The 10,332-nt window shown below is 39.0% G+C and overlaps 4 non-coding genes across 4 annotated transcripts; 2 read left to right on the top strand and 2 right to left on the bottom strand.

The window, feature by feature from the left end:
* Positions 1–3,625: 3,625 nt before the first annotated feature.
* Positions 3,626–3,707, top strand: Trnal-aag. Its single transcript has one exon. It is a non-coding gene; the product is annotated as a tRNA-Leu (tRNA).
* Positions 3,708–4,275: 568 nt separating this feature from the next.
* Trnal-uag lies at positions 4,276–4,357 on the bottom strand. The gene has a single exon. It is a non-coding gene; the product is annotated as a tRNA-Leu (tRNA).
* A 4,688-nt stretch (positions 4,358–9,045) lies between these two features.
* Positions 9,046–9,127, top strand: Trnal-aag. The gene has a single exon. It is a non-coding gene; the product is annotated as a tRNA-Leu (tRNA).
* A 560-nt stretch (positions 9,128–9,687) lies between these two features.
* Positions 9,688–9,769, bottom strand: Trnal-uag. The gene has a single exon. It is a non-coding gene; the product is annotated as a tRNA-Leu (tRNA).
* Between the last annotated feature and the right edge of the window lie 563 nt (positions 9,770–10,332).

Below are 10,332 nucleotides of genomic sequence, written 5' to 3'. Positions count from 1 at the left end.
AAACAGTTCTGATAGATGTGCAATGCGTGCATCCATGTAGGAGGCAGATAGTGCACAACTAAATACTGTATCATGAAATTCGATGAAAAATCAAACGTTTCACATTAAATTTCGTGGCGACGCAACAATGAAACTCTGACAATTTGTTGCGAGCGGTAAGTTCAGATTACGAACTTTATAAATTTGGGTATTTTTGAACATTGTTAAGCTGAATATCACAATAAATGGCAATGCTTTTCCGACAAAGTGCCATTTAGATAACAATTGGTCGGTATGGTCACACAGACTACGAATGGGGTCTTTCCACTTATTTTAAGAAGATACTTTTCACCCATTTTTTATTGTTAATTTTCGTTCAGTAAAAAATCAATGGAATTGTTAAAGCAAAATGAAAATTAATAAATACTGTACATTAAATTGCTATTCCCCGCTATGGTTTATATACACACTATATCCCATATGAAATTCACACCGCTATACTTTCATTAATGAGAATTTCTTTATTTTCACAAATATTTTGTGTTCTAGCAATCGATAATTTGTATAAACCGATTTTTTAAATTATATATCGAACATTAAAATCTTTAGAAAGATTAAAATTACCATACGTAATAATTAAAGATTAGACCATAATATTCATTTCTCACTTTGAAAATTTCATTATAATTAAAAACGATCGTTTTCTATCATAAATCTTGATTGCATTTGAACATAATAAATTATATATTTCTTACTTATAATTTAGATGAAATTAAGACAATAGGAATATTTCTTAATTAATGCAAGTTCTGTTTTCACAACATTCGCTCATTTTTCTTTGCAGAATGGATAATTTCAAAGAATTGAAGAAGTGGCACACCTCGGACCATGCCCAGAGTCGGTAGATTAACTGGTCTTTCGACTNATAAATTAAAGATTTTACCATAATATTCATTTTTTACTTTGAAATTTTCGTTATAATTAAAAAGATCGTTTTCCACAATCTCATAAATTTTTATTGCATTTTAACATAAAACAAATTTATGTATTTCTTACTTACAATTTACATGAAATTAAAATATATTTAGATGTAAACATAGATGACGTCATCGTTTCGTTACATTATTGTTTATGACATCGAGGTTGACGGCAATTTCCTCTACAGAGATTTTGCTAAATTGTATCATAATAGGCCTACAGTGGACTATCTATATTCATGCCGTCCTTATCCCGAACAGTTTGTGGATATGTAGTCTATCCTTTCCAAATGTTCTATCACACGGTGTGGTAGTCACATACGAAAAGTCCCCCTGTTCCATCTATAAGGAGATAGCCCGATGTAGTAAGCACAGAATTCTAAGGAGTGAGGAAATTGTAGGGTTTCAGAAGAATCCTACAATTTCCTCACTCCTTAGGAATGAAAAAAACGCCATCGAGAAAAAATAGTGCCTCGGCGGAAACAACTTGAATGGTTAGAAGAGTATAAAGCCTTCGGGAAAAGGACGATAGTTAACTTCGAGGAGACAGACTCTATTTCGTCAGGCTGGAAAGCGTATAAAAAATTATAAGTAAAGGTTTCTTCTTCCAATTGTCAGACTAGTAATATCTATCACGTCTTTCTTAATTATGGATAATTAACAGAGACAGAGATTAACTTTCATTGTTCTAAACCTGGAACAGTTTTATTTTAATTAGGGCAAATAAATTTAATTACATTGTAATTTTTTATAATTATATAATCTGACAAAACACATTGTTTAGTCTTAGAAACATTTTCCCAAGTACAATACAACAATTACACTGTAATTTAAATTTACATTGTAATCTAAACATGACCAAATAAAAGTTTATTTCAAAAATCAAAAACGACGAATTTATTTAAAAACCAAAGACGAATGAAAAATAACTATATAAAATAAAAACAGAAAAAGACAATGGCGTATTCTGTATATATCTAGAATGTATCCTTCTCAAAAAAAATAAAATTAAAAGCGCCGGAACACTTCTGCGCCGGCGAGAATCTGCGACCTCCCCGTAGAATATGTAGAACAATATGTAGAATATAAACAGAAGAAAACGATGGTGTAATCTGCTTATACCTAAAGTGTATTTTTCTCAAAAAAAATAAAATTAAAAGCGCCGGAACACTTCTGCGCCGGCGAGAATCTGCGACCTCCCCGTAGAATATGTAGAACAATATGTAGAATATAAACAGAAGAAAACGATGGTGTAATCTGCTTATACCTAAAGTGTATTTTTCTAAAAAAAAATAAAATTAAAAGCGCCGGAACACTTCTGCGCAGGCGAGAATCTTCGACCTCTCAAACCGGTTTCGTGTATGGCCCAGAAGTGAACCTGCGAGCTTAAAAGGGTTTTAAACCCGCAAAGGTAATATTTTGATTTCTCTCCTACAACGTTCGTTACTAAAGTGTCAACATGAAAAAGATATTTGAGTTTAATAAAGAAAAGAAAAGACGTAGGCTAAAATAAACCTCGGCATTTCCAAAGTAGATCACCCAAAACTTCATTAAAATGAGAAAGCACTTAACGTAGTGACAGTGATGGGATTCAAATTAACAACTCCGAGGAGACTATTACCTGAAACCAGTGGCTTAGACTACTCGACCAACCTACTGCTGTGCACTGATATAACCTTTCGTCTATGTGTCCAACTTTTCGCTTGCAGCGACTAGAGCAGTCAACTAATCCCGTGTTTTTCAACCGGGGCGATATCGCTCCATGTGGGCGTTTTTCCATGTTTAGGGGCGATTAGTAACAATTTATATTTTGGGGTGCACAAACAATTTTCTGGGCAATATAGTAAAACATTATGTTAAGAATAATTACATATTTTATTCGTTATATCGTACAATAATTAAACAAATAACATTATACTAGTCACTAGTCCATTCGATGCAGTACGAATTTAGCATTAGCCTTGGCCCTTGGCATCGGAATTTTGAAGTGAAGGGGGCGATACTATGTAACGGTTTTATTGAAAAGGGCGATACTACGTTAAACTAATCGTTCATCTTCTCCGGACTTCAATTACAATGTGTCTGTCGCTACTTTCAATATAGCGACTTTCTCTGAGATAAATTCCATACACTAGATATGGGTGCGATCGTTTTCTTTTCAATGAACGCTTTCGTAGTTCCTTGCACGCGAAAATTCAAGCAACTTTCCACTGAAAGTTTCTTTCGCATTATGCCAACTTTTAATCCGTGTTTCGGTTGCCTTTGTGCGCGTTGTTTACTTTACGATCCAATACCAGACGGTACATGTTGTCACACAAGACCAAACAAAACCAGTTTGGCTGGGCATCCGTTCAAGAATCGAATTACAAAATTGAAGCCCTATAATGTAGCGATTTACGAAGATGTAACGATGGATGGCGCGATTATGATGAAAACCCTATCTTTTTTTCGGACAGTGTTTGCGAACGCAATCCATCTCCTCTAATTACAAGTATTGGTTTAAAGAATAGCACGGAACAAAGCCGAGGCCATATAGTCGCAGGGAATTAATTACTCGTAGTCAATCTCTGCGGCTAAGGCTTGGTTACAACACGAGAACTTTATCCATTGTGTTTTCGAAGTGTCAGTCAGCATGCACAGTTAAAATTTTGATAATGATGTAAGCAGTCGGTAGGGTGGCCTAGCGGTCTAAGGCGCTGGTTTAAGGCGCCAATCTCTTCGGAGGCGTGGGTTCGAATCCCGCCCCTGCCAGTTAATATGTTGTTTTGCGTCGATGTATGCAAACCAAATCGTCGCTTTTTGTCGATTCGTACAAAAAGAGACAAACAAGAGAGAGGTTGCGGCCGACGTTTTTAACGAGAAAACGTGTACGTTGGACGTTCAGCGCCGCCTTTCTGTAAGCCTAGAAGTTTGACAATGCTGTTTGGAACGTCAGTAAATCATGCTCGGCGTTCTAAACGCCATCGTCAAACTTCTAGGCTTACAGGAAGATGGCGCTGAACTCCGACGTACACGCTTTCGCGTTTAAAACGTCAGCCCCAACTTCTCTATTGACATTGCTACGTTTGCTCAATGCGTTTTTTCGTAATCGATTCGCGCTTAGAATTTAAGGTTATCAAACAGATTTCTGAAGCAAATGCGAATTTTGCACGTTACGGCTGAAAACCGAAATAACAGAATTGTTTGCAGACTAACTGTTTCTGCGCACTTTGCACAGCGTTTGTTAAACATGACCGTGAAAAAAAGCAAAAGTTATAGTACAAATAAGGTGGCGGGTAAAAAGAAAGCTTTGCGTTTCAAGATTGCGCATAAACCTCATTGGCAGGGGCGGGATTCGAACCCGCGCCTCCGAAGAGACTGGTGCCTAAAACCAGCGCCTTAGACCGCTCGGCCACCCTACCGTTATAACGCGTTTGACAAATACCTCATCAATTAAGAAGAAGCAAGAAGGTTCTGGCCTTTCTCCTAAAATCCGGTGAGTGCCTACGGTAGCAGACAACAGTGAACAACGTGAGGCTAAACAGGCAAACAACACTAGCACATAATCACATCAGCTGACATTTTTGTTTTTCATTAGATGGTCATCATTTTTCCTATTCGAAAATCACAGTCTTCCTTGTCCTGCTATCTCATCACAAGGAGAACGTTTGTTTTATTTACCTTTCAGAAAACTAAATTTCCTTTTTTAACAAACATAACTGAAAATATAGAGAACAATTAAACCTATATATACAAGATTTTTGCCTTATATTTTACAATTCCGACAACTTGTCGGTATTTAGTCAAAGGAAGGTTGCTTGTCTATCTAGCCTTAACGTTCGAATTTTCTTCAGAAAGGTCTTGAGTTCCTGAGTAAGATTTCTGTTTCGTATTAAGTTGTATAAGTCTGGGTTGGGTGTATTACAGAATTGCTGGTATAGTAAGAAAAGTTCTGTTCTTTCTCTCTCATCTGTGGCAGCCAAAGTGATTTAAATTCTGTTCTTCACCGCAGTCGCAAGCTGCAGTCTGTTTTCGGCCAATTCTTTTTAGGTTCTCATTACTGTTGCAGTGTCCAGTATATAACTGGCTGCTTATAAAGTCAACTGAAAGTAAATTTCTTATTCTTAACATAGTAAATTTCTTATTCGTTCTTCAATACTCCGCAGGAAAGAACGTATATCGTCTTTTATTAGTGTTCGACCATCTTTCTTGTTTCATTCGTTATTAGCATTTTAGTGTTTGAAATTAGAATTTTTCTGTGTCTACTTTCTGTAGTGTTTTACGCAGTGCGATAGTACCAGTAATAGATCTTTGAACGTTTATTTGAACTATTCTTAACATTTTATCTGGACGTAAAAACTTATTTTTTCTTCAGAATTCTGAATACAGTGCAACCTCGGTATACGACCTTAATCCGTTCCTGATGTTTGGACTTATACCGGATAGGACGTATGCCAAACCAACCTTTCCCGTAAGTCTAAGGAAAATTAGGATCTACAACGAATCTATCCGATACTACCGTACTTTAGATTAAATAAAATAAAATAATTAGTTAACCGTTGTTCTCTAGGCTTAATTTATGGCCTTATGCCGTACACGGAACAGAGCACTTGAGATGAGATAACAAGAAATAATATTTATTAAAATAAATATAGGGGTATACAGTAGTTAATATAAATTTGAGATATACAATAGCAATATAGGACGAAAACTGGTTATATATTATGGCTGAGAGGCTCGGCCTCGATTTCTAGTCGTTCGTTGGCGCGAACGTCCCTTCATAGGGGGGTGGAGAATAGTGATGTCCGGGCTGCATGCACAGGCGGTACGGGTTCCAATTGTTGATAGTATTGGCGGGTCAGTTCATCCTCTTCCCGTAAGGCTCCTTCCAGCGCTGGTGGACACCTATAGCCCACAGGAAGAAGGATCGTGGCCGGGGTGGAATTGTGCCGGTGTTGACCCCTGGCAAAGGTTAGTGCGACCTGCAAGGATTCGCTGTTAACCTCTGCAGGTGGTGGGGACGGAGGCGGTGACGAAATGGGGGAGTCCCACCATTCGTTCGATTGGGCCATCTCTGGAAAGGGCAGGAGATAAAAGTTACAGGGTGGAAATATTTAGAAAAAAATTAAAATTTTTGGAGGCACAAAAAGAATATATGACCTCGGAGGGGAGTTGTAACGGGACCCAATGACGAGAGGCGTCAGGAGAGTTAAATAACGGGATATGAGAGGACGTCCATTGAAATAAGTTGGGTCCTCTTTTAAACGTGAGAGTATAGGAAAAGGAGGAAGAAGTATGAGTTAACAAATAAATGTTGATAACAAAGATTGGATTATTATATTGAGATTTCTTAACTAGAAACAAAAATTGTTGTTCATGACATTCTAAAATGCAGGCCTATAATTGGGGTAGAGTTTCGTCTGCATAGACGCCGAAGAAAAGTAAAGAAGATTGTCGGAGCAACTTTACTTGGGGATGGGCTAGGAGAAGGTGAGGACCCACTTGGGAGAGGCTTCCTTCCTATCGACAGTGTAGCTCCTTGAAGGGGCAAGGCACCGGTTTGTAAGAACAACTTTGTTGATGAATCCTCCTGTTCGGTTCCACTAAACATTCAGGACACCCGAAAGGTTGATTGACACACGGCAATTGTAATGAAGACGCAAGCTGTTCGGCCACTAAACTACGGATGTATCCTAAGGTCTCCCTACAGGTATGACAGGTAGATATTTGCGGTCGGCACCTGGAGCACACAATGTGCCCATTTGTACATTGGTATACTGGCGAGCTGACCAAGTCATAACAAATGGGGCAACTCAATAGTGTGGTTAGGGTAGAGCATCCTGCTCCTGGGAGGCCATAGGAGTCTGAAATGGAGAAGAAGGAGATGTAAGGAGTTGTAATAAATATAGAAAGGTAGGTAATACTTTTATAAACTAATATTTTAAGTGTCTAACTAACTACTCCCGTAAGAGACGGTCACTATCAGCAATAACCCATCTGAGCTTAAGGGGAAGATGGTCGACTACTAGCAGGAGAAACAAATCGAACCGGAAAGCGAAAGTGAGAGCGATGAACCCGAGGCCGAAAGCGAAGTTTCCGAAACGGAAACGGAAGCAGAACAGGAGACTACACCTCCTTATGCAATACGAAGCCGAGGACCAGTACCCCACCAACGTTGGGTTATGCCACGACCAAGTCGTAGCCGTATACCTCGCTTTATTTCTCCTGTCACTAGTCGGTCGTCCGCCCCTTAAACCTTTAAATCATTAGTATACAGGTTGATAGCGAATAAGGGGCATGTAGAATGAAATTGTAGATAGAAATTGTATCGAGCAACTTATACACAATTCTTCTATTTCCCATCCACCTTCCCTTTTTGAGCGTTATTCTTAATAAGTATACCCATTAACACTTAATTCCTTATTTACAACAACTCGCGACTCAATTTTTATTTTCCGATACTATCTCGTAGAGAATCTTTATGATTAGTTATTTTAATAATCAGGAATAAATTTCCGAGAGAGATTCCATCAACCATTTATATGTGAAAATACATACCTCGATTCCTATCCAGGGAATAACCTATAATCAAGATAACTTCTTACTAATTTTTTTCTCCCTGACAAGAACAGTGCAACCTCCTCACTCTTCCCGGAAGACGTCGAACTCACCGAACACTGCAACCGTTCAACCGATCTTGAGTTCCAACGATCTCAAAATCTTAATCCTAATATGTATCACAAAGCGGTATCAATCAACAGTCCAACAAAGTTCCATACGTAACTCCCATATTACAATGTCTTCCAGAGAAGCAAGAGCAAAGAAGACCAAGAACTCCTAACATATACACGAACTTTGAACTGTTACCCTCGTACCCAGGACCTCAATACGTCAACCAATTGAACCAAATCAATCAACTGAGCGGGTATCTACACAACTAACGGAAGAGGAACTACACTTCCGCTCGGTTCACTAACCGAGGACGTTCACTTATATTCTAACCTTTTATATAATTTTTGTTTGTTTGTTAAAATGAATCAAAAGACTTAAATGTCGGAAACCCAGAGAGTGTTAATATTTATATTATTACAGTCCCTCAGAGAGTAAATTGTACCCCTTTTACCCAAATTCAAAATCGAACTTGCTCCTTAAAGAACAAGTACGATTTTAGAAAGGCCGAAGTGATGTGAGGGTCGGATCGAATAAAATAAAATTAAATAAAGAAGCTCAAATTAAATTAAATATCTTTATTAAAGTTAAACAAAGAAAAACTTCATTCTTCGAAATTTTACGAAAAATGATATACACATTTCCTTCCCACGGAGCCGTTTCCTATCTCTCAAGAACCCGAAAAATGATTCATGAGGAACTTATCCTAAAAATCGGCGATTGGCGAAACCCAGTAACGTGACGAAAGGGATAAAAGAGGGGCGACGACGAGAAAAAGGGGTCCGTTGTCTCCGTCCGTGACCACGGTCCGTCATTACCGTTTATGATCGCCGAAAACCCGTGCCGATCCTCATCGCCGCCGTCCGTTCCTCGAGACAACTTGTCCGATCCGGTTAGAAAACGTCCGACGTTCCGATCCCACATCGTAGAGGTATGATACCCATTAATGTAACTCTCTCTCGGTGTGTTTCCCTCCATTTCCGCGTGTCCGCTCGAGACAAGCTCAATGTATTTATGTTATCGTCTAAATAAATCTTTGTTTTGTTTCCCTCCATTTCCGCGTGTCCGCTCGAGACAAGCTCAATGTATTTATGTTATCGTCTAAATAAATCTTTGTTTTGTTGTTAATTGGTGTCTTTAATTCGAGTATCGCCAACGTCTTACCGACGACCCCTCTCACCTCCTCCACTCGACCTGACAAAAGAATCCCGACTTTCCGGGATAGGAAAAACCCATAAACAAGCCATCCACTGACCAGTGGGCAGTTCTCGCCAAACTGTTGCCTATCAAAAAGAGGTACGACTTCGTCCTACCTCAGGCTACCCGCAAATACTCAATCTCTGCGGCAAAGGCTTGGTTACTACACGAGAACTTTATCCATTGTTTTCTGAACTGTCAGTCAGCATGCTCAGTTAAAATTTTGATAACAATGCAAGCAGTTGGTAGGGTGGCCGAGCGGTCTAAGGCGCTGGTTTAAGGCACCAGTCTCTTCGGAGACGTGGGTTCGTATCCCACTCCTGCCAATTAATACGTTGTTTTGCGTCGATGTATGTAAATCAAATCGTCGATTCGTACAAAAGTGGACAAACAATAGAGAGGTTGCGGCCGACGTTTTTAACGCGAAAGCGTGTACGTCGGACGTTCAGCATCGCCTTCCTATAAGCCTAGAAGTTTGACAATGCTGTTTGGAACGTCAGTAAATCATGCTCGACGTTCTAAACGCCATTGTCAAACTTCTAGGCTTACAGGAAGGCGGCGCTGAACGTCCGACGTACACGCTTTCGCGTTTAAAACGTCAGCCGCAACTTCTCTATTGACATTGCTACGTTTGCTCAATGCGTTTTTTGTAATCGATTCGCGCTTAGAATTTAAGGTTATCGGACAGATTTCTGAAGCAAATGCGAGTTTTACACGTTACGGCGGAAAACCGAAATAACAGAATCGTTTGCAGACTAACTGTTCCTGTGCACTTTGCATCAGCGTTTGTTAAACATGACCGTGAAAAAGAGCAAAAGTTGTAGTACAAATAAGGTGGAGGGTAAAAAGAAAGCTTTGCGTTTCAAGATTGCACAAAAAAGCTCATTGGCAGGGGCGGGATTCGAACCCGCGCCTCCGAAGAGACTGGTGCCTAAAACCAGCGCCTTAGACCGCTCGGCCACCCTACCGGCCGAAGGCATTCAACAAATACCACATTAATTAAAAAGAATGCAAGAAGGTTTCAGCCTTTCTAAAATCCGGTGAGTGCCTACGGTAGTAGACAACAGTGAACAACGTAAGGCTAAACAGGACAACAAAACTAGCGCATAATCACATCAGCTGACACTCTTGTTTTTCATTAGATGGTCATCAATTTTCCTATTCGAAAATCACAATATTCCTTGTCCTGCTATCCCATCACAAGGAGAACGTTTCTTTTATTTACCTTTCAGAAAATTAAATTTTCTTTTTTAACATATATATATGAAAATATAGAGAACAATTAAACATATATATATACAAGATTTTTGCCTTATATTTTACAATTCCGACAACTTGTCGGTATTTAGTCAAAGGAAGGTTGCTTGTCTATCTAGCCTTAACGTTCGAATTTTCTTCAGAAAGGTCTTGAGTTTTTGAGTAAGATTTCTGTTTCGTATTAAGTTTTATAAGTCCGGGTTGGGTGTATTACAGAATTGCTGGCATAGTAAGAAAAGTTTTGTTCTTTCTCTCTTATCTGTGGCAGCCAAAT

This window comes from Centruroides sculpturatus, unplaced genomic scaffold (genome assembly GCF_000671375.1).
Source record: "Centruroides sculpturatus isolate CEXI.00-Female unplaced genomic scaffold, Cexi_2.0 scaffold77, whole genome shotgun sequence".
Lineage (NCBI taxonomy): Eukaryota > Metazoa > Arthropoda > Arachnida > Scorpiones > Buthidae > Centruroides > Centruroides sculpturatus.
The sequence above is the reverse complement of the archived record's forward strand: the minus strand, read 5'-3'. Positions and strand labels throughout refer to the sequence as shown.